The sequence below is a fragment of the Ursus arctos genome, unplaced genomic scaffold (assembly GCF_023065955.2).
Source record: "Ursus arctos isolate Adak ecotype North America unplaced genomic scaffold, UrsArc2.0 scaffold_11, whole genome shotgun sequence".
Lineage (NCBI taxonomy): Eukaryota > Metazoa > Chordata > Mammalia > Carnivora > Ursidae > Ursus > Ursus arctos.
In genome coordinates, this window is record NW_026622775.1 from 11,377,772 (window position 1) to 11,401,851 (window position 24,080).

General features: G+C 34.7%; 1 long non-coding RNA gene across 3 annotated transcripts in view; it reads left to right on the plus strand.

Annotated features, from left to right (window-relative positions):
* Positions 1-24,080, plus strand: part of LOC130543334 (uncharacterized) — a 169,203-nt gene that overhangs the window by 62,612 nt on the left and 82,511 nt on the right. For all 3 annotated transcript variants that reach the window (XR_008958605.1, XR_008958604.1, XR_008958606.1), the window contains exon 4: positions 22,621-22,790. This is a non-coding gene — a long non-coding RNA (uncharacterized LOC130543334). The remainder of the gene's footprint in view (positions 1-22,620; positions 22,791-24,080) is intronic.

Below are 24,080 nucleotides of genomic sequence, written 5' to 3' on the forward strand. Positions count from 1 at the left end.
TAAATTTTAACATTCATCAATATTATAGGGCAGTTGTTCCAAATTGTCTACAGCCTCATTGTGTAGTGACTGCAAATATTTCTCAGTGATTGTATATATGATTCTCACAGAAGATGTAACCATTGCATGAGAAGCACTACTGTAATGACTCTGACATAGAAACTGGGATTTGAGTATTAGCCAGTATAGGAAAACTGTTACCGGGTCTGGGTGACATATCCTTTTTAAATTATTTGACTCAGGAACGTTTTTGGACAGACCTAATATTCTTTTTAATTTTTTTTTTTTTTAATTAGAGAGTGAGACAGAGAGCTAGTGGAGGAGGGGAGGGGCAGAAGAAGAGGGAGAGAGAGAATCTTTTTTTTTTTTTTAAGATTTTTTAAAAATTTATTTATTTGACACAGAGAGACAGCCAGCGAGAGAAGGAACACAAGCAGGGGGAGTGGGAGAGGAAGAAGCAGGCTCCCAGCGGAGGAGCCTGATGTGGGCTCGATCCCAGAACTCCGGGATCATGCCCTGAGCCAAAGGCAGACGCTTAACGACTGAGCCACCCAGGTGCCCCGGAGAGAGAAAATCTTAAGCAGGCTCCATGCCCAGGGTGGAGCTGATGTGGGGCTCAATCTCATGAGCTCACATCAAGAGTAGGACACTTAACCAGTTGAGCCACCCAGGTGCTCCTTGGACAGACCTAATATTCTTATGAATTGCTTCAGATCTATGCATATACCCTAGTGCATTTATCCATCATATCTTTATAAGTTCAAACTTTTTTGGAATGGCTTTGGACATAGAAACGAAAGAAAACTGATGAAATCATTCCTGGAGTTGGTTGGGTAGGTTGGATAATGGAATTGAGTTTCAAATTAATGTATGTTGTTTAGGATAAATTAAAGGCTGGCCCCAAACTTAAAATACTTGTGTACAAGATGGGAGAAGTACCGCATATCATAGCAGATACAACGTTGGTATATTTGGTATATTGCAATACTCTTATTAATTGAAAGGTAGACTACAACTGTAAGGTAGAAATAAGAAAACTTTTTTTTTCTTTGCTTCCACTTTTTATTTAAATTATTTCTGTATATCCTTAATCCCTTTTTCCTAGATGAAAGCATAAGTCATTTCTGTAGGATTCCGTGATATGGTTTCCACATATGCTGCCCTGACTCTCCTATGGAATGGAAGACAAAAATCTGGACAGAATGCACGGGGAAGTTATCTAAGGACTGAACAGTAAATAGAAACTGCTGGACCAGAGAAGAACACCAAAATCTGAAGCACCGCTAAACCTGCATGAGCTTATTTTTAATTGTTCTTACTAAGCCCCTTAGTCTCCCGTATAAATTTAGCTGAGCTGAAAATCTGGATTGAGTCTCATGGTACAGATACCTGCCAATGAAGCTTCTGGCTTAAGGAATGGGAACTGAAACATCTAATGCTCAGAGTGAGGGGAGAAAATCCCCTGTAAGTTTTTTTCTTTTACCTTTTTCTCTTCCCTTATGCCCCAGATCGTAGACAATTACATGGCATTGACAGCTGCATTGGCAGCAGAGAGAGAAATATTACCTTAGGAGGATAAGAATTCAAATAATTTTCTTATCTGAATCCATGAAGTCCAAGAAGGAACTGTGACATGCATATTTAAAGTATTAGAGGAAAAAAAAAAAAAGAAGACCTGTCAATGCTATATATTCTATACCCACTGAAAATATGGTTCAGAAATGAAGGTGAAATAAAGACATTCTCAGATGAAGAAAAACTAAGACAATTCATAGCCAGCAAATAAGCTCTAAAATTGTTGGTAAAGGGAGTCTTTAGACCGAAGGGAAATTATATCAGCAGGAAACTTAAAATGCTAGAACATCCAGAAGGAAAGATTAGTAATAGAAATTATATACTTGAGGGGCGCCTGGGTGGCTCAGTCGTAAAGCGTCTGCCTTCGGCTCAGGGCGTGATCCCGGCGTTCTGGGATCGAGCCCCACATCGGGCTCTTCCCCTGGGAGCCTGCTTCTTCCTCTCCCACTCCCCCTGCTTGTGTTCCCTCTCTCGCTGGCTGTCTCTCTCTGTGTCAAATAAATAAATAAAAAATCTTTAAAAAAAAAAAAGAAAAGAAATTATATACTTGAGTAAATATAATAACTATTCTCCTCTAGAATTCGTTTTTAAACTCTAAATTTTTTTATTTTGACAATTGATATATAATATTATATTAATTCCAGGTTTATAGTACAGCAATTGGACATTAACATACATGGTAAAATTATTGCTTCATGTCCAGCCATCATCTGTCACCACACAAAGTTACATGTATTTTTCTTCTGATGAAAACCTTCAAGATCCACTGTCTTAACAACTTTCCAGTATGCCATACAGTGTTACTGACTGTACTCACTTGTGTTGTATATTACACACCTTACCTTGTTTATTTTATAAATGGAAGTATAACTCCTTCACCCATTTCATCCACCCCACAGCCCCCATCCTCTGTGGCAAACACTAATTTGTTCTCTGTGTCTATGAGTTTTGTTTTGTTTGTCCCTTTATTTTTTAGGTTACACATATTTTTTAGATTACAGAAATGATGCAGGATTTGTCTATCTCTGTCTGACTTATTTCACTTAGCATAATACCTCCATGATCCATCCATGTTGTTGCCAATGGCAAAGTTTCATTCTTTATTTGGCTGAGTAGCATTTCATTGTGTGTGTGTGTGTGTGTGTATAAATGGATAAAGATTTGGTGTGTGTGTGTGTGTGTATAGTGTATATATATATATACACACACATACATACATATATCTCCATTTATCCATTCATCCACTGGTGGAAATTCAGGTTCTTACCATATCCTGACTATTGTAAAATAATGATGCAGTGAATATGGGGGTGCATGTATCTTTTCAATTAGTATTTGCATGTTCTTCAAATAAATTCCTAGACATGTAATTGGGGGATCATATAGAAGTTCTACATTTTAATTTTTTGAGAAACCTACATGCTCTTTTGCATAGTGGCTATACCAATGTACATTCCCAACAACAGTTCCCTTTTTCCACATGCTCACCAACACTTGTTATTTCTTATCTTTTTGATAATTGCCATTTTAACAAGTATGAAATAAGATCTCGTTGTGGTTTTGATTTGCATTACCCTGATGTTTAGTGATGTTGAGCATCTTTTTGTGTGTTTGTTGGCCATCTGTTTGTCTTCTTTGAATATTGTCTATTCAGATCCTCCACCTGTTTGTTTATTTTTTATTTTTTTAAATTGTATTGTTTTTGTTGTTGTTATTGAGTTGTATGAGCTCTTTATACACACTTTGGGTGTTAACCGTTTATCAGATATATGACTTGCAAATATTTTTTCCTATTCAGTAGTTTGCATTGTCTTGTGCTGTGCAGAAACTTCAGTATCATGTAGTCACACTTGTTTATATTTGCTTTTGTTCCCTTTGCTTTTGGAGTCAGATCTAAAAATCTGCCAAGACTGATATCAAGGAGCTTACCGGCTGCTTTCATCTAGGAGTTTTAGGACTTAAAGTCTTCCATTCAAGTTTTTAATCCATTTCTGAGTTAATTTCTGTGTCTGGTGTGAGATAGTGGTTTAGCTTCATTCTTTTGCATGTGACTGTCCAGTTCTCCAAGCACCATTTATTGAAAGGACCATCACTTCCCATTGGCTATATATTTGGCTCCTTTGCATAAATTAATTGACCATTTACACATGGCTTTATTTCTGGGCTTTCTGGACTGTTCCATTCATCTATGTCCCTGTTTTTTATGCAGTAACAGACTGTTTTGATTATTATGACTTTGTATTATAGCTTAAATCAGGGAGAGACATTTCTTCAGCTTTTTTGTTTTTTCTCAAAATTGCTTTGGGAGACAAAAAAAAAAAAAAAGAGGCTTTGGGTATTCAAGGTCATTTGTGGTTCCATACAAATTTTAAGGCTCTGTGTTCTATTTATGTGAAAAATGCCATTGATATTTTGACAAAGATTCTATCAAATCTGTAGTTTCCTCTTAGTATGAACAATTCAACAATAAAAATTCTTCCAATCCATGAGCAGGGAATATCTTTTTACTTATTTTGTCATCTTCAAATTATTTCAGTATTGTGTTAGAGTTTTCAGAGCACAGATCTTTCACCTCTTTGGTTAAATTTATTTCCAGGTATTTTTTCTTCTTGATGCAATTGTAAATGAAATTATTTACTTAACTTCTCTTTCTGGTAGTTCACTGTGAGTGTATAAAAATGCAGCCAATTTTTGTATATTGATTTTGGACCCTGAAAATTTACTGATTTCATTTATGAGTTCCAACAACTTTTTGGTGGAGTTTTTAGGGTTTTCTTTTATAGAATTATGTTTTCAGCAAATAGTGAGGATTTTTACCTCTTCTTTTCCAATTTGGATATGTTACTTTTTTTTTTTTTTTCTTAGTTTGACTAGGACTTCGAATACTATGTTGAATAAAAGTGGCTCTAGTGGCCATTCTTGTCTTATTTCTAATCTTAGAGGAAAACTATTCAGCATTTTTCACTATTGAGTATGATGTTAGGTGTGGGCTTGTCATATATGGTCTTTATTATGTTGAGATGTGTTCCTTCTAAACCAACTTTGTTAACAGTTTTTATCATGAATGGGTATTATATTTTGTCAAATGCATTTTCAGTGCCCTTTGAGATGGGATTTGTTCCTCTTTATCTGTTTCCTTTAGGTGTAAGGTTAAATTGTTTATTTAAGATGTTTCTCGTATTCTGAGGTGGGCCTGTATTGCTGTATGCTTCCCTATCAAAACTGCTTTTGCTTGGTCCCAAAGATTTTGGACCTTTATGTTTTCATTTTCATTTATCTCCATGTTTGTTTTTTTTTTTTTTTAAATTTCTCTTTGAGTTCTTTTTGACGCATTGTTGTTTGGTAGCATGTTGTTTATCCTCAAAGTATTTGTTCTTTTTCCGATTTTTTCCTTTTAAAATTGATTTCTAGTTTTGTATTGTGGTCAGAAAAAAAATGCTTCAACATGATTTCAGTCTTAAGTTTATTGAGAATTGTTTTTTGACCTCACATGTGATCTGTCCTGGAGAATGTTTCGTATGCACTTGAAGAGAATGTGTATTCTGTTTTGTTTTGTTTTGTTTTTTTGGATGAAATGTTCTATGTATATCTGTTAAGTCCATCTGGCTTAATATGTTGATCAAAGACACTTTTTCCTTGTTTATTTTCTACCTGGGTGGTCTATCCATTGATGTAAGTGGGTGTTAAATTCCCCACTATTATTTTATTACTATCAGTTTCTCCCTTTATGTCTTTTAAAATTTGCTTTATGTATCTAGACGCTCCGATGTTGGGTACATAGATATTTACAATTGTTACATCCTCTCGTTCGATTGATCTTTTTATCATTATGTAATGCCCTTCTTTGTCGCTTGCTACGGTCTTTGTTTTAAGGGTTATTTTGTAGTATTGCTGTCCTTATTTTTTTCACTTCTTTTGTATGTAATATCTTTTCCCATTCTTTCGCATTTAATCTGTATGCATCTTTCAATCTGAAGTGAGTCTCTTGTAGGCAGCATGTAGATAGGTCTTGTTTTTTTTTTTTTTTTTTTTTTTTTTTTTTTTTTACCATTCAGTCACCATATGTTTTTGATTATAGCATTGGGAATGTTTATATTTAAAGTAATTATTGATAGGTATATACTTACTGCCATTTTGTTAATTGTTTTCTGTTTGTTTTGTATACCTTCTCTGTTCCTTTCTTCTTCTCTTGCTCCTTTCTCTTATAGTTTGATTACTTTCTTTAGTATTATGCTTGGGTTATTTTCTCTTTATTTTTCATATATCTATTATAGGTTTTTGACTTGTGTTTACTAGGGATTCATAAATAATATCCTGTTTGTATAGCAGTTTCTATTGCATTGATGGTTGCTTAAGTTCGAATACATTCTAAAAGCACTAAATTTTTACTCCCCCCTCCATGTATTATGTACATAATATAATGTTTTATGTCTTTTTATTTTGTGTATGCCTTGACTATTTTTTATGGACATCATTGATTTTACTACTTTTGTACTGTAACCCTCATACTGGCTTTATAAATGTTTGCTTTCACCACTGAAAAATTCTCCTTTCATTGTTTTCTTACCTCAAGTTAATGGCCGTTTTGCCACTTGAACTGACCTGGGGCTTGGCACGGGGCTTGATCACACAACCTTCAGCTCATGAGCTGAGTTGGACGGTTAACCAACTGAGCCACTCAGGTGCCCCTCAAATAAGTTTTCTGCCACTTTATCTCCTCTCCTTCTGTACCGCTATTATTAACAATGTTATTTTTGCTCTTTGTTGTCTCAAAGGTCCCCTAAGTTATCCTCATTTTTTTTTTTTTTTGGGTGTACTTTGGTTAGGTTTCACTGGCTTGTCTTCCAGAACAGTGATTCATTCTTCTGCCTAATCTAGTCTGCTATTGAAGCCCCCCGGTGTATTTTTTTAGTCAGTTATTATATTCTTTAGTTCTGTACTTCTGTTCAGTACTTTCTGATATTTTCTATCTCTTTTTCGAAGTTCTCACTGTGTTCATCTGTTCTTCTCCTGAGTTCTGTGATCATCATTTGTGACCATTACTTTGAACTCTTTATCATGTAAAATATTTACCAGCATATTTATTAAGCTTCTTTTTTTCTTTTTCTTAAGTTTCATCTTATTCTTCCATTTGGAATATATTCCTCTGTTTTCTTATTTTGTTTGGTTCTCTGTTTCTTTCTTTTTTTTTTTCCTTTTTTTCCCCAAGCTTTTATTTAAATTCCAATTAGTTAACATACAGTGTAATATTGGTTCAGGTATACAATTCTGTTTATTAGGTGAAACAGCTACTCTCCCCGTCTTGAAGAAGTGTCAGAGATGAACCTCATTGTTCAACCTTGCCATAACTCCTGGCTGTCTCTCAAACCTTTGTGATTGTGTAAGCAGCCTGATTTATTCTTGATGCATCCCATTGTTGTGGGTATGCCAAAACCTGTCAGCACCTAGCTTCAGGACGGTTGGAAGCCAGACATACAGGCAGCAATTTTTAAAGTATGCAAATTTAAGCAGTCTTGTGGGACCATATCCAAAACTCTTCTGGCCTCCAGGCCAGGTGATCTGGAAATGTCCCCTGGTGACAGTTGCAGAAATCAGGGCTCCAGACATGGGTATAGGCTCCTTTTTGTGAGGTACCAGTGAGCTGCAACAAGGCCAGGATAGAGGGCAAAGATGGCATTCCTGGCCATTGCTCCCTAAAAGCACCTCTGAAACCTCTAAATATGTGGCAAATGTGAGGTTTAACCCCTCTGACCAAAGCTTTAGGACAAGTAAATAAACCTCTTTCACAGAAATACTAGGAGTGTGTTTTAGGCTGCTGTCTGTGCAGTGTTCTGGGACTTGTAGCCTGCTAAGAAGTATCTTTTCAATTTTATAGTCCCATGAAGCCAGATAAGCAAGCCCCTGGCTACCGGAACCATGTGATCAAGGGGCACCCTTGTGTGGACCTCTTGTACCCTCTAGTTTAGCAAGGCAGCTGGAGAGTGTAGGGCCAGGGTGTACCTGCTGGCCTTAACATTTCAGCAGGAGAGCCAAGGACAGGTCACACCTGCCAGCTTTCTCGACGCCGCAGGAGAGTGTTATGACTGTGCACATGCACTGGTGCTAGCAAGGGAGGAGAGTGCAGAAATGATCCTACCAGTACCTCCAGCCCTTGGAGAGAGTTCTGACAGAACCCTGCCCCTCTGGCAGGCACTTCAAGATTGGAAAATAAATCTCCTTCATGTATAGTCAAGTGCTTTTCTAACTGCTGCTCTTGTACTGGGTGGGTCCCAGGTTGATTGAATCTGTATGCAAGCCCTTTAAGAGAAGTATCTCAGTTTCCTACATCGTCTTGGGTCTCCTAGATGTAATCCCCATTGATTTGAAAAGCCAGACATTTTGGGGGTTCATCTCTCTGGTGCAGGTCCCAAGAGTTAGTGTGTCTCATGTGGGGCACAAATCCTTCGCTCCTAAGAGAGAAGCTCCATATTTGTTCCCTCTCTATTAGTGGTTGCCACACCAGGGGTAGGGTTTTTGACAGGATTGTATCTCTGCCTCTCCTAACCATCTTCGTGTGGCCCTTTTGTCCTTTGTTTTGGAGGGACCTGTGCAGCTAATTTTCAAGTATTTTTCTGAAGGAGTTGTTGCATATGTGTGTCCGTGGAAAGCAGTAACTTCAGTATCTTCCTGTGCTGCCATCTTGAACCCCAGTCTGTCCTCTAGAGTTCTTAAAATGTGTTTGGTAATTGCATTATGTATGTGTGTGTGTGTGTGTGTGTGTGTGTGTGTGTGTGTATTTATGCAATTGCAAACATGTTTTAAGAACTGTAGAAGAGAATAGTTAATATATGCATACACAAATACAGTAAATATATATATACAGACATATATAAAGTATTGATAGGGTTTTCAGTATATGTGGATGTAATATATAGTTTAAATATAGCTTACTTAAAGTGGGGCGGGTAAAGGGAACTGTAAAGTTTCTAAACTTTCAACTGAAGTAAAAAATACTGATTTTAAATGGTTTATGAAAAATTAGTATTAATTTTAAATCCTGGGATAACAACTAAAACATTATTCAAAGAGGTACAGTCAAAATTACAAACGATAAATTAAGTTGGAGCATAAAAATATTCGAATAACACAAAACTAAAGAGAAAAGGGGAAACAAAGGAGCTAACAGGAGGGAAGAAAAAACATAACAAAAAATAGTACTTCATAACATCAGTAATTACATTAGTCTAAATGATCTAGACACATTGTCAAAACATGTTAAGAAATATGACTAAACTATGTACTATTTATAAGAAACTCTTTAAAATAATGATATAGGTAGGCTAAGATTAAAAATGATGGGAAAAGTTACGTCACACAAAAGTTAATCATAGCTTGAGCGGCTAAATGAACATCCGAAATAGATCTCAAAGAAAATTGCCAACCATGAAAGAGGAGTACTTCATATTGATAAAAGCGTTAGTTTTACCAAAGAGAAATAAGTCTTAAATATTTATACACCTAAAAATAGAACTTCTAAATATACAAACCAAAAACTGAAAGAATTAAAAGAAGAAATATATGAATCCACAATTATAATGAAGTCTTTAACATTTTCCTGTCACTAATAGAACTAGTAAATCAAAAATCAAAAAGGGTATAGAAGACTGGGAAAAAAACAAACACCATCAAGGAACTGGATCTAATTGACATTTATAAAACACTCCACATAATAATAGCAAAACACATATTCTTTTCTTCTCAAATGCTCATTGAACACTTGTCTTGGTCCATGAAATTAAGTTTAGACACATTTAAAAGATTTAGAATAACACAAACTATGTTCTTTTACCATCATGAAATTAATGTAGGAATCAATAATAAAATATAACAGGAAACTCAATGAATACTTCGAAATATACAAAGCAAAGCTGAAAGAACTGAAAGGAGAAATGTATGAGTCCACAATTATAGTTGGGTCTTTTACATTTCTCTATAAATAAAAAGAACTAGTAGGGAGAAAATCAGATTGTTCTGCTTTATTTAAGCATTTGAGCACAGGAAGCCTACACATTTTTACCTATATCTGCCACCTCTCTCTCTCTCGTAATGTCACGTAACTTTTTTAAACTTAAATTTCTACTACATTATTTCCATCACTATCCAGATATGCTATATTATTCCCATCTCAGTTAAAAAAACATTTGCTTCTCCTCACATCACTCTAGAAACTACCATAATTTTTCCTTTTCGTAGTAAAACCCCAGAAAGAGTTGTCTGTGTTCTCTGTCTTCATTAGTACTCGTGAAATTGCATTTTGAACACAGTTTAATCAGGCTCAAATCCCCATAATTCCACAAAATTGCAGTTATCAAGGTCAACATAGGCCTCGACACCACCTAATCCAACAGTGATTCTTACTTACTCTCTCCTTGGAAGTGTTTTCTAACTCTCCATCCCCCTATCTCACTGGCTGCTGCTGCTTTTCCACCTTTTCTATTCCCTGTCAGATGACTACCTGTGAACAAGGAAAGACTCCATTCCCCCATATCTGCTTTTTCTAAATTTGCTCAGTTTGCTATATATTCTAATTGCTCTGGCCAAAAAACAAACAACAACCGCGGTTCCATCTTGAATGCCTCTATCTCATCTTTCACATGAAATTCATTAGCAAATTCAGTTTGAAGTGCATTCCGAGTGAGGTAACATTTGAATAACGCCTCTGTCTAGCCTGTGTTCATGGCACCATCATCTTCACTTAGATTTTTGCGTTAGCCTGCTAAGCATTCCTTTCTTTTATCCTGGTATCCATATCCACTACTATATTTTCCACATTTCACTCTGAGAGTCATCTTTCAAAAATTGAAGTTAGATCATGTCATCTGTGGTTCTCTTCTCATGATAAAAGCCAAAAAACTTTCATCTCAAGCAAGCCTCTACATAATTCTTCCCCTACTGACAATCTGTCCTCAGTTCCTTCTCCTAGCTCACACTCCAACACCATTCCAGCCACACTGGTTATACTCTTCTTGCAATGCATCATGAAGGTTCCAGTCTCAGGTCCTTTGTAACGGCTGATCTTCTATCCCACTTGCTATTCCACAGTTATAGCTGCGGCTTTCACTTGCAGTCTTATTAAAAACACTGTGTGTCATCACTTTATGACCTTTAACCTATTTTTTTCTCATTCTAGTGCTTTATACCACTTGCCATATTATGTATGTATTTATTTAGTCATTTCCTGTTTTCTTCCAGTAAAGTGAAGCATTATAAAAACAGGACATTTTTCTCTTTTTCTGTTTTCTTTCTTTCTTTTTTTTATTGAGATGGAATTGGCATATTATATAACTTTCAGGTGTACAACATAATGATTCCATATTTATATATATTACAAAATGATCATAATAAATCTAGTTAACATCCATCACTGTACATAGTTACAATATTTTCCTTATGATAACTTTGAAGATAAGATCTACTCTCTTAGCATCTTTCAAATATACAATGCAGTATTATATTATTAACTATGATCACTATGCTGTGCATTATATTTCTGTGGCTTATTTATTTTATAACTGGAAGTTTATACTGTTGACCATCTGTCTCTTTCGTTGTTGTTATCTGTAATATCCCCATTATTGAAAGTAAAGACCGGCATGTAATAGATATGACAAATGAATAACAAAATATAAATGTAACCATTGTTGCTGAAACTTAGAGAATGAAGATCAGAAGGAATAGTGGATGAAAGAAGGCAGTGAAAAGCCACTCCTTGACTTGAAGAAGACATATGACGTTAACTGAGTTAGAGTGGCAGGTAATCACTTTGTGTACGTGGGAAGAATGGATTTTAGGAGAAACAAATTAGAGAAAAGTGAAGAGACTAGTGAATGGTTTAATTAAGAGGGAATTTTGGCCTAGGTATGCATAGTAGTGGATTGCAGCATTAGCAACAGAGGGTGTGGTGGTGCAATTCACCGAAAACACAGGTGTCCTCAGGCATCCAAGAAGGCAGTTTAACATGGGCATCTAAAGATCAGTGCTGGCAGTGTCTATGTGGGAGGCTACAGCATGGTGTCTGAAAGCAAAGGATCTGATGAGATTATTTAGGTAAGCATAGATAAGTGCTTGTGACAGTACAACGAATAAACTTAGGTATTTGAACAGGGCCCACTAAACACAGCAACAGCAATAAAAGGAGTAGCCAAAAGTATAAAAATATTAGCCATAATATGGTATAATGGTATGAGCTAGAGGAGAGTGATAAGTCAATAGAAACCAATAGAAGTATAGTGTTTCAAGATGGAGAAGAGCAGTTCCAGAGAGAAAGTATGTTGGTTAAGAGTATAGAAGCAGCTATTAGATAAGCAATGTGAAATTTCATAAAGTTTGCATCGACATGGTGCAAAACAGTGTATTACACTTTGGAGTGCACTAAGTTTTATGAAAGAAGATAAAGTTACCAAGCTGATATATTCTAGTGGGCAACACAGACATTAAGTAATTGATTGCAAATAAATCATTTCATAACTCATATTTTTCAAGGATGCCATTATACAGTCATTTAACCTGGCAGTCTTCATTCAAAGAATTAATTCTACAGATACATTTGTACGTACAAAATATAACAGGGTTATTTATTGCACCATCATTGATTGTATCATTATGTCTGATAGCAAAATAATGTTGAAACAAGATCCTTGTCCACAGGAGACTGGTGAATAAGTTATGTTATGTCAGTAAAGTTTCTATGTAGCTGAAATATGAATGAGGAGTATGGTGATGCACTAATATTAATTGACCACTATGATACACAGACATAAAATATGTATGGATATAAAAAAGCTGAGTACTGAATATCGTTAATAATATGACACCATTAGAATTTCCACATAAAGCTGTGGGGACCTGAGAAATTTCTAGAAGTTTCATGCTTTACTTGACAAATGCATACTCATATATGTATTGTTTTTCTTTCTCTAATTAAATTCTGAGCTCCTTTAAAAAATAATAATAGTAATAATATGACACCAGTAGTGAAAAAGCATAAAAAAAGAGTACACGTTTTGCCTTGAATATATATAATATATTTTTAGAATTTTCTTCAAAACACCGTGATTTTTTAAAAATTTTCATCTAGATACAGGACTAATTATTTGAAGGCACAAGGATGGGGACTGTATTTTTACAGTGTATTGTTTTATGAATTTTAAGTTTGATAACATGAAATATATCCTACAAAATAATATTTTAAAATACAAAATAAATATTTTAAAATTATAATTTTGAGAAGGGGTGCAGAGTACATTGTGTTCATTTATTTTTGTTGTTATTTTGTTTTTATTTATTTTTTTATCTGTGATCTCAACATTGGAGACAATATGAGGCAGTATATAGCCTTGTGGGAGGTAGGAAGAGAACCTCCTGTCATGAATCCTTCTAATTATATGCTCTTCCGCTATCTCATTATTACAGATTTTTTATAATGAATCTCTGGTCACTGATACTGATATAAGTTTTTCATACCCTTATGTAAAAAATAGGCTCAGAAATATCTTTAGAATAAAATACAAATAACTTCTTAAATAGAAGTCAATATTAGTTAACTGCTAAATAAATTATATATTCTGAAGATCATTACTTTGCTTTATATTAAACTCTGTCCTTAGGCAATGTCTTAGAATTTGTTTCACCTGTGAATAATTTAATATCTAGTATCACTCAGTTTGTTATTAAATATGTAGATAAATAAATTCAAAAGTATTAAGTGTAACATAAACCTAGTAGCTATACACATTTAGCAAATTTTAAATGTTGTCTGCAGGATGCAGAAAACTGTATCTTACATTTAAAGCACATATTTTCTAAATTTTAAGTCTTACTCAATTATTCAGTGTAGAAATGTAAAACATCACTGCACTTGCCGTTTAGAGTATAAAAAATATATAAAATGTGATGTTAAAAATATACTAAGGGATACATTATAATACTTTATAAATATTTTTATGCTTTCCTATTTTTTTATCTACATTCTGTTTTGTTTAGAATTCAGTCACCTCTCTGCTAAAAATGACAATAATCAACTAATTCATTTTCCTGCTTCCAAACGTAACCCATCAAATCCATTATCCATCTACCTTCCAGAAGTAACTTTTTATGAAAAAAGTTGTCCCACCAAATCATTGTCCCACCAAAGTTCAAAGTCCCTTCCATGACACACAGAATGTACTACTCGTCTACACCCTCATCTTACCTCTTTCTTGCTTAATCATCATCAACAATAGAGAAAAACTTCTTTCCCATTCACATAATTTTGTTTCATTCTTTTGTATCTTTAAGCTTCCTACATGAGTGAACTATAATTCCTCTTTGACACAGTCTTTATTTTTAATTTTATTCTTGTCACCTATTTCCAGAAATGCTACTTCTTCCAGAAATTTCTATAAATTCTTCTGTATTTTAGCTATATCCAAGCCTCATGTTTTCCCCCAAACACTTCACTCAGCTCAGATTGCCTCTCATCTGTTCTCTATAATACCCTACATGTCTGCCCACTTTCTCTCTGTCTCCATCATCTTCTAAAGCAGAGTTGTTAGTTTTATTTGTATATTCGGTACCAGAGATACATACAGCATGCACATACACACACATCATATATATGTATATATAATATATGTATACGTGTATGTATATATAAATGCATACACATATATAAATAAATATATAATTAAAATACTCCAGCATTATTTTATGGTGGTTTTATTACTCATTTAAATGCCACTGAGGAAACTGAGCTAATTAATTTGTCTCTGTTTAGTAATATAAGTACAGGATACAGATTTGAACCCAAGAATACCTGAGTCAAAGCTAATGCTCATTTCACTATGCTTCATGTCTCTAATTGAAATATTAGAATTAAATGTGTTAAACATTCACAAAATAAATGGGTATCATTTTTTAAATGGGAACTCATTTCCCAACTTTTTTTTTACTCTGAAAGCATTTTATATCAAAAGATATATAATTATTATACATTCTAAAAATTAAGTATGTCATTCTGTTTACTTTGAATTATTTAAATTGATATATAATTATGGGGTTGGCAGATAACATCCATAACCTTATAGTGAAAACTAATAGTTATTAAAGAGTTCAAACATATTATTAAAATTGAATAAAATTAGGAATAATGAAGCTATTTCTAAACATTAGAGACATTTATTTACTTAAAAAATTTTCTACTTGAGATTTACACACCCATGAATGAAGCGGTCAATTCATATATCCAAATATACACCAGAGTAACTATAAAAACATTTACTGTTTTTAAAGGAAACTTAATTCTTTTTTGTTTAATTGGCATCCATTACATCATCAGATTTTCTTCCATCTGCATACAACATTATTTGGTGTCATAAATCTAGAGGCATCAAAAAAATGCAGACCTACATAAAGCATCCTACTTATGCAAATAGTGCATCTGCTGCTATTTGAGGAGGCCAAAGACTATTTCCAACTAGACTCAGACATCCAGAATACAGTGAAGATTAAATCAATCAAAACCAAATTATATTAGAAATATTTAAAAGCTTAAATATCATCATGTACAACCTGCTCATAGAGTCACTTCAAATTTCCCAAGAAATTGGATGTCAAATCATATTTTCCCAAGAAATTGGATGTCAAATCATATTTTCACCTACTCATTGTTCCCAACAAAGAAAAGTTTCCTCCGCATTTTAATCAGTATAATTATCATTTCTAACTATTTTACATTGTTATCATACTGACAATTTATTTTCTGGTTAATATTAAAATATTTCCAGGATTCACCTATAAAAAGAGGTTAAAGCTAGGGCGAAATAAAATTTTTCTTAGGTTTAAATACTTTATAGATTATTTTCTCTGTATAAGGAAATACTGGTTGGACATTTATGTTTTAATTGCATTACTAATATGTGTTACTGAAATAAAAATAATATTTCATAGTTTCAGAAATATGGTTATATATTAGCTATTAGAGAGTCCAGTTCCAGGCCAAATCGTATGTACAGTGTTTTAAGGCCAACCACAGGCGATCAAGGCTTTGGCTGGCAAGTCTTAAAAGGGAAAGCGGCTTCCCCACATTAGACTTAATGCCTAGCCAGGGCACTACAGTTTTTTTAAAGGGAGGTGCAGACCAGGACCCAGCCCCAACTCCCCCCTCCAAATCCCTCCTTCCATGGCCTGTCATGTTCATAAACATGTCACTATTGCTAGCCCTGCTTAGACGTTTTGGGGTGGGGTCTTGACTAAGGTATTTCTCCACTCTGACTCAGTACTTTACCACTCCTAGTCCTTTTCTTTCTCCCTCCCTCAGACCCCCCAGGTCCATGAAATGGCAGGAGCTTTTTATTCAATTTCTTCAGCAGTGAGAGGATTACCCCCATTTATACTACATGTCATTTGACTGACACTGTCCCAGTACTGGTACATGGGGGAAAATGAAGCATTCCTACCTCTCTCCTTGGCCTCTTGCTTACTCTATTGCAGTAAATGAATGAAGATTTGATTGTTACGTTCAGTTGGGGGGTCCTTGTCCGAACTGACTTCTACACCCAGAAGCTCAAAACTGAATCTTTTATTTCTTCCAACCACTCTATGAAAAGAGCTGTTCAACTATTGATTGCTCATATATCAAGTAGAAAAATCTGTACTTATTTAGAAATATTTTATAGTTTCACCTTGTTTGGGGCTCTCTGTGATTCCCGGACCTGGACGTTTGCTTTCTTCTTCAGGTTAGGGAATTTTTAGCTATTATTTCTTCAGGTAAGTTTTTTGCCCCTTTCTCTCTCTCTCCTCTTCCTGGGACCCATATAATGTGAATGTTAGTTTACTTGATGTTTTCCAAGAGCTCTCTTTACCTAATTTCATTAAAAAAATTTTTTTTTTTCTTTTTGCTGTTCAGCTTGGGTGCCTTCCATTATACTGTCTTCAGATCACTGATCTGTTCTTCCTTATCCCCTAATCTTCTGTTGCTTCCTCCAGGGTATTTTTCATTTCAATTTTTTTGTTCTTTATTATTTTTTTAGTCTCTTTGTTGAAATTGTCATTGAGTTCACTCACTCTTTTGTCCAGTCTGGTGATCATCTTCATGACCATTACTTTGAACTCATTATCAGATAGATTTCTTTCTCTGTTTCACTTTTTATTTCTGAGGTTATATCTTTTTTTTTTTTTTATTTGGAGCATATTCCTCTATCTTCTGATTTTGTTTGACTTTCTATGTTTGTGTCTAGAAATTAAGCAGAATAACTGCTTTAAACTGGAAGGAATGGACTTGTATAGGAAGTCCCTTTGTAGACTGTGTTTGCCTGGAAGCTTTGGTTGCTTGGCTGGAACTGTAATGAGCATAGCCTGGGAGTCCCTCAGTACTCCAAACTGGGGCCACCCTGGTGGGAGAGCTGAAACCGAAGTGGGCACAACTGGGGCAGGAGTCCTGGGGCTCAACACACAGAGGGAACCCTGGAAGAGCAGCTAAAGCTGAAAGTGGTTGCAAGTTGGGGTTTCTGGGCCTTTTTGCAAAAGGGCATCCTGTAGCAGTGGTTGGAGCCAAACGAGGCATAGGCCAGGGGTTCCTTGGGTACTCCATGCTGAGGTTGTTTGGTGCGATGTCTGGAGCTGAATTGGACACAGGCTGGGGAGTCCTGGGGTTCTCTGTGCAGGGGCCCTCTGGCAGCACAGGTGTCACTGAAGCAGGTACAAGTGGGAAGTCCTGGGGCATTTCGTGGAGGGAGTGCCATACCAAGTCATCTGCGGCTCCAGTGGGTGCTGGCCTGGGGTGCCCCAGGGTGTTTTGTACCTCTGTCACCAGGTGAGATGACTGGAACTGTAGTGGGCACTGTTCAGGGGTGTCCCAGTATGATCTGTACTGGGGCTGGCTTATGGGGATAGCTGGGACTAGTGTTGGCTAGGGGCTCAGGGTTCACTGAAGCAGCAGGCCAGCTGTGGCATCCAGACCCTGCTCCTCTTGGTGCTATCAAGGTGTAAAGGAAGTGAGAACCATAGCACTCTGGATTGAGTTTCCCGGCAGTTTGGCAGCGGGCTAGTTTCTTTATATTTCTTTATATTCTAGTTATCCTTTTAAACATGATTTTTTTTCTTCTGTGCCCCAAGGCAGACAAATTTGCTCCCAGTCCCTCAGCGCTCTCTCTCCTCACTGCAGTTTGCAGTATTTATTGCAGGTGAGGGTTCTCTCCGTTTCAGTGTCTCTGTCTCTCCTGCTCTGTGTGATTCTCTCTCCTTTGTTGTGCGAATGCTTTTCATTCAGCCCTTAGTTATTCTTCAGGATGAATTGCTCTGTAGAAATGTAGATTCAGTGTGTTTGTGGAGGAGGTGAGTTCATGCAGACATCTGTATCTTTAACAACCTTGCCAGACAATTTTGATGCACGTATTGAGAATTACCACTTAAAGCAACACATCTGATCTTACTGTGCCTCTGTTCCTCTTCGTCGTATAAACATATTATTACCGATGATCACTGAACATTTTCTGTTTATTTTTTTTAAGATTTTTGAGACCTAATTGACATATAACATTGCGTAAGTTTAAGGTGTATGTACAATGTGTTGATTTGATACATGTATATATTGCAATATGATTATCACCATAGCATTAGCTAATACCTCTGTCACGTCGTGTAATTATTTAATTTTGTGGTGAGAACATTTAAGATTTAGTCTCTTTGCAGTGCTACAGGATTGTTGACTATAATCACAATGCAATGCATTAGATCTCCAGAATCTATTCATCTTCTAACTGCAAGTTTGTATCCTTTGGCCAACATCTCCCCAGTTCCTCTACCCCTTAACCCCTGGGAACCATCATTCTATTCTGTTTCATTTGACTTTTTCAGATTTTGCATATAAGTGATACCATACAGGATTTGTGTTTCTTGGACTTATGTAACTTAGCATAATACCTGCGAATTCTATCCATATAGTCACAAATGTCAGTATTTCCTTTTTTCTCATATTCTGTGTAACTTCTTGGGGATATAAGGTTTGGAAGTTTTTTGTTTGGTTGGTTTTTTGTTTGTTTTTAAGAGAGGGAGTCAGGGGAGGGGCAGAGGAAGAGGGGAAGAGAGAACCTTAAGGAAGCTTCATGCCCAGCCCGGAACCCAATGTAGGGCTGATCTCACAACCCTGAGATCATGACCTGAGCTGAAATCAAGAGTTGGAAGCTTAACTGACTGAACCACCCAGGTGCCCCGAAGGCTTGGATATATTATGATAGGGCTCTGCAAATAATTTTAAAATATTACAAAGTTAAAGATTATTTTTGGAATTTTAGTTATGATATAAAATTTATTATTTTCAAAACTAGATTTCAGGTAAATCAACTATTAGTTTTGGAGTTTTGGTGGGCTTTTTGTTGTTGTTGTTGTTGTTACTCTGAATGATCGTGACGGCTCTCTGTGTTCTAAGAATCAGAAGATATTTAGAAATATTCTTTCTAATATTTAATCCTTTCTTACCATGTAAGTGATGGAGTGGGAAATTGTACAGCAGATTATGGATATAGGCGGACAGATTTTTTCTCCCTTTTTTTTTTTTTTAGTATAGTTGATAATACAATATTACTTTAGTTTCAAATGTATTGGGCAGGTAGGTTTTCATTACATGCAGTAATGAAACACATATAACTAGTGATGAATTCAGTTCCTCCAGAAATTGGCAAGCTAACCAATTCTCTGTAAGGGAATCATTTGTCACCAAATAGTGTCAAAATAAGGGTTAATAATAACTTTCTAATAATTAAGAAAATTTAATGTGAGATTAATAACAGAAAAAAAACATTACATGAAACCAAAGTAATTTCACTGTGTATGTGCATTTATTTTTCATCTTTAGTATTTGTTTTTAAAATTCATGGCTTTTCGAGATTCAAATTAATTAAACTTACTTAAAGCAAGCCATGTAATATTCATGATGTAAAATGTTATATCATGAATATTATTAATTCTATATATATAACTTATACTTTATATTTGAAAAGGATTTTAACAATTTAAATTTATATTATGAAATTTAAAGGATATTCACCATTTTGCATTTGAAACTATTTGACCCTAAGTCTAACTTACAATTTTTTTCTACAAACAAAAATTTTATTAATATTACATGTCTCGTTTTTAGAGATTCAAGTATATATTTATTTTTATATTTTCACACAGATATTTTGGAGCATTTTTTTTCCAGCCCCCCAAATTTTCCCTCAATGGTTAAAAAGGAGATAAATTTATAACTGATATATTTTTACATTTTGTCATGCACACACACACATATATATACAAACACACAAATGTTCCCCCAAAACAGTCTCACCGTTGACAAATGCCAGTCACTCGGACATGCAGCTATTTTTGTTGCTGTGTTTTACCAGACACGTAAACAGCCTTCATTTAGCTATTTCAGAAATGCTTCTGTTGCAGTTGATGTGTTGGTGGCAAGATTAATTTTCCTCTTTAAAACCATAATTGTAACAATCAACTTCCAGTAAGCATATGAAATACTAAATATTCTGGGCCAGTGAACACAATATTTTTATGAAGTCCAACTAGTTCCACTGATGGAGAAGTTATCAAAAGGCAAATCTTATGCCAAAGGGTATACATATATATTAGCTTGTTTAAAACATACTTAGTCTTTAAAGCATTTCAAAGAATATCACATTTTTTTGACCTACAATACTATTTTTGTATTATAATTAGCTTTCAGTAAAAAACACGGTATGGTAAACTTAGGTTAATTTGTTTATTTTTTCCCAATGCCTCTAGCAGAAACGTGTGATAGATGATTATCAGGCAAACAATTATTTGCAAGGGAATACTTTCACTTCTCTTATTGTCCTTACATCCATATGTGGTTGCTTATCACATTGACCCATTCAACCACTGCTGAAAGTTCAAAAAGATTCTTCACTCATCTGCTGTAACTCTAGAATTCATAGGAGAGCATCAATCAATAAATCAAGCAAAATTCCGGCCCCTTTTACCACCTTTTAGATAAACATTGGAATTTTGTTCTTAATGTGTTCATGTTGAATATGATAAAATAATGAATAGGTTACATTGTTACTATTGCATAGTTTAATTCTATACTCAAATATGTCCTAAAAAAGCAAATCTAAGACAATTATCATTGCAAAAAAGTAGCATTTTTATACAAATGCACATCTTAATATACGTAAAGAACTTAATTCGGCTTAAATTTTCTAGGTACTGAAAGATGAATTTTCTTTGTAACAATTTGATGTAGTTTTATCATAGAAAAGCAGTTTTAATTTCAAGGCAGAATAATGAGGTTGGTCAAAACTATGTTTCCGCTGTGTTAAAGAAATAGTCTCTAATTATACATGATATGCTAATGAAATATGAATTGTGAAATCTTCAAAAAGAAAATGCGGAGATTAACCCTCATTATATTATAGGTTACCTTTGAACCACACTGCATAGTCATTTCTGCTTCAGTATATGCAATGCCAAATATAATATCAAAATGAACCGCAGGATAATAAGCTTGAATGAGATTTTCTGTAAAGATTTCCACATTCCTTTGGTGGCAAGTTACATCTGTTAAAGTTATTTTAAAGTCAGTTTTCACCATAATATTTTTCACTTAAATATTTATGTATTGTAAATCAAACATGAATATTTAATTCCATAAAAAGGCTTGAAAATGTATTCAAATACATGTACAGACAAGGCTGATGTTTTGAGAAAATAATTAAAGCATTCTAAACAAATGAATTTAATCCCAAAGCATGGATACTACTTGACCCTTATATTCATGAATAAATATAATCATATAAAATCAATGGAAAATAAAAATTTGATAAATTTGTATGTTCTTACTTTTAGTAAATCCTTTTTTTTTTCCCCTCTCACTAAATCACTAGACACTTGGATTGGAATTGTAAGGAACTTTTGAGTTTCCACACTCTGTCTTTTGCATTAAGCCCTTCTTAGCTAGTATTAGTCTTTTTTCACTAATGATTCAAAGTCAGAAATTAATTGTACACATTTGAGATTGCTTAATGGAAAGAACAAAACAAGTCACTCATATAACCTGATTAATCCGACAAAATTACCTAATATTGGTGTAGAAGTAGCTGAAAATTTTGACACAATTCACCTATTAAAAAAATTGAAATGTGGTTTTATGATTAAAGAAATAAACCTTTCAAAGGAACAGAATTAAATTCACCTCTTATGTCCCTTTAGTGTGATACATCCACTGATATTGATGTATTTTTTAAAACTCTGCTGGCATGACTATAAGACCAACGGCAGTGAAAAATTTTGCTTGCAGCGTAACTTCCATTTCTCCTACAATTTTGGAGTTTTAATACCTACAATATTGCTTCTAACTCTATCCATCTACTAGCAAATTAAATCACACATGAAAAAAAAATGATGTTATCAAATAATCTCAGCAGGGAGCTGTTTGTTTTCCTAAAGCGTGACTTTCTGCATTCAAACAAAATGTTAAGTTCCATAATTGTTTTTGCTAGATTAAAATTAGAAATGATAAATACCAAGAAATGCTATTAGTACACTCTCCTATGCAGCTAAGAGCAAAATTAAAAAGACAGTCTTAAAATTTACTGTACTTCTTCCAAACACAGGATACAAGTAGTAAATTTTTAGAATAGAACATTTTCTCTGTCTGCAGTTATTAAACTAGACTCCCGAAAGTGTATTATTACCGTTCTCATACATAATACCTAATTAGAATAAGAAGCCATGGTTTCTGTTTAACCTGTGCCATGCCTTAATAAAAAGTTCAGGTCTCACTCCTCTAAAGACTCATGTTTAATGGTGACAGACTCCTGTTTAATGGTGACCATCAGATACGGTTGTACCCTCCGCATCCTTATTCTTCAGCTTCTATCATCACCACTATCATCCCTAAGAGTTACCGTATATATGATCTGTGTCTTCAGAAAAGCCAAGTGAATAAGTATTATGATTTACGTTTTATATATGAGGAATCTCTGAGAAATTATGCTGTTATATATCTTCTAGATAGAACTTATTCCCGGAACACATGATTTGCAAGATAAGGTTTGACCAACTGAGCATTCGTTGCAGCTGCAGAAAGAAGAGCAAAGAACATACTTCTTTATGACCATACTTGTTTAAGAAAAAGAGAAAACAAAATAAACCAAATAGGGGCACCTGGGTGGCTCAGTCAGGTAAGCATCTGCCTTCGGCTCAGGTCATGATCCCAGGGTCCTGGGATCAAGCCCTTTGTGCTCAGCAGGGAGTCTGTTTCTCCCTCTTCCTTGCTCATACTCTCTCTCTTTCTCTCTTAAATCAATCACTCTTAAAAAAAAAATAGGAAAGAAAGAAAATAAGCCAAACCTTCAGGTAATAATGAAAGTCCTGTATCTTGAGCTAGCATTAATGGGTCCATATGAATGGGTTTGTGGGAGGAAGAGAATGTTCTTCAAAGAGTTATCCCCAACTCTGAATGCATGCCAGCCAGCTCTTTAGAAATGCTAGGGCTGTATGAAAGTCCATCAACACTTGAGGATGTCCAAGAAATATGAATAAAATTCAGTGACAGTTTATTTTCCTTCAGAACAAAACAGCTCAGTATAAACAAGTATTATCAAAAGTTAAACCCACTTTTACCTCAGACCTAGACTTCTCAGGGAGTATAATGTCTCAAGATCTTTTAGAAATGTTGCAAGGACGTTAGTAGGAGTAGTAAAAGACTAAATATTGTTGCTAGGTTACAAATAAGATCACTGAGTCTGAATGAAATACATACCTAGAAGCTGAATCTTAGTAATAAAGGAAACTCACTAAAAAAAAAAAAAAAAAAAAATGTAGCACAAAGTGAAGGTATTAAGCTGTATCCAAATATTGTCTAGCTCAGTTTGAGTCTGTAATAGTAACCCATTCGTGGGCCTGTGGTGTGACCAGCATTACCATAGTCATTAGCTTGGAGCAGTGTGATTTTTGGTTGGGAAAGGGTATCTTTACTGATGTCATCCCCTTTGCAGGGAAGAGCTAGCACTGTCTTTGGGTAAGTCCATTGTTGTAAATATTGATGATCTTTTAAGGAAGGAGGAAGCAATGATGATCACCAATGATATTAGTTTGTATCAATTACATCAAAATTTCAAATTTTCTCTTCCTCATATCAAACAACTGTATAGTATATTTCAAATTGAACTTTGAAAAATGAAGGCAGTATTAAGCATGCAGCTCGTCATGCTTTTTGAATTGTCCTCTGTGTGAATCCACAGTTACCAAGTGGATACCATTTTTTAAAAATCTCTTTGAAGAAATTATCTACCATTAAGGCATATTATTAGTTTAATTAACTTAAATATAAAATTAAGAGGAATATATCTTGATAATTAAATAGTTTGTATGAATTTAAATTGATATATGTGGCAAATTCAGATTTTTTGAAAGCCAAGTATGCTATTTCAATTCTGTAATATTATTTTAAACTCTAAAAATTAAGTGGG